Raw genomic sequence first — 1,615 nt, 5'->3', positions numbered from 1 at the left:
TCTCAGAAGCTCAGTCCAGGCTCCTGATACCTGCTGACCAGATTTAGAACTTCCAGCTCCTCTCTAGCACCAAATCTGCCTACACAGTGCTATGCTTACCACCATTGACAATAGCAGGCTAAATGTCTGAAACTGAATGTTTACCTTTATAAGGTATGCTGTGGCCATTGCATCTCTTCTCAATGATAGAAACCCTGACTGAGACAAGAAGTCTGAATTTAACTTGGTAAGACCCAGCAACACTCTGTGGCCCAGTGTTTAGCTATCCAGAATTGTGACTATGCTTACAGGAATCATTGAACAGGCATTTGGGAGGAGTCTTCACTGGTACTNGTGGTGGGTTTGTTTTTGTAGTTGAGCCAGGGACTTGCAAGTTGCATTGTGTCCGAGTTATGAGCACACACGGTGCTAAGCCTGTTAATAGAATAGATCCCAGCTCTTCACAATTGCCATGTGACCTTCAGCATGGTCTCTCTTCTTTCTGGGTTTCTGTCTTGTCATTGTAAATTGAGAGCAAGGTATTATCTATTTTGTGGAGTGTGAGGACTGAATNGATTCATATATGTGAAGTATGATAGGCTATATCACATATATAATAATTATTGACATGTATTTGTTCTTCTCTGATTAGGTACATCATGTTACATATATTAAAACAAGGAAAAATGTAATTTTTTTACAAAAAGCAAGGCCAGAAGCTCAACTGTAATTGTAGTGACTATATACATATATATGTATACATATACATATACATATACATATACATATACATATACATATACATATACATATACATATACATATACATATTCTATTCAGGATGCCCAAGCTGAGCCTTTTGGATTGATCTGACAGTATTCCAGAAGCTTGGTTAAAATGTTCCAGTGTGCTTCCTGCCCTTCTAAGACTTCTCAGCTTCCTCACCAGCTATTCAAGTACCTCACTGGTATAGCAACTTGTTGGGACCCATGTGTTTGAACACTGGGTCTTCAGCTGCTCTATTTGGAAAGGTCATAGATCCTTTAGAACAGTGGTTTTCAGCCTTCCTAATGCTACAGCCCTTTAACACAGTTCCTCATGTTGTGAAGACCCCTAACCATAAAATTATTTTATTGCTACTTCATAACTATAATTTTGCTGCTGTTATGAATTCTAATGTAAATATTTGATATGCACAATAGTTGATATGTGACCCTTTGTGGGAGTCGTGACCCACAGGTTGAGAACTGTGCTTTAGAAGGTAGAGCCTCCTATGGGTTTGCCATCCCCTTCAGTTCCTTTAATCCTTATCCTAACCTTTCCATAAGGGTCCTCATCCTGTATCNAATGCTTGGCTGGTACTATNTGCATCTGTCAGCAGTGTTAGCTAAAGTGGACCCCTGGGAACTCCAGAGACTGAGCTACCAACTAAAGAGCATACATGGACTAGTCTGAGGCCCCTGGTACATATGTAACAGAGGGCTGCCTTGTCTGGTCTTTGTGGGAGAGGATGTGCCTAATCCTGTAGAGACTTGATGCTCAAGGGTATGGAGATACAGAGGAGGTACCCTCTCAGAGGTGAATTAGCAGGGTTGGGGGAAGAACTCTGTGATGGGGTACCAAGAGTGGGGGGCAA

The sequence above is a fragment of the Mus caroli genome, chromosome 9 (assembly GCF_900094665.2).
Source record: "Mus caroli chromosome 9, CAROLI_EIJ_v1.1, whole genome shotgun sequence".
Classification (NCBI taxonomy): Eukaryota; Metazoa; Chordata; class Mammalia; order Rodentia; family Muridae; genus Mus; species Mus caroli.
The sequence above is the reverse complement of the archived record's forward strand: the minus strand, read 5'-3'. Positions refer to the sequence as shown.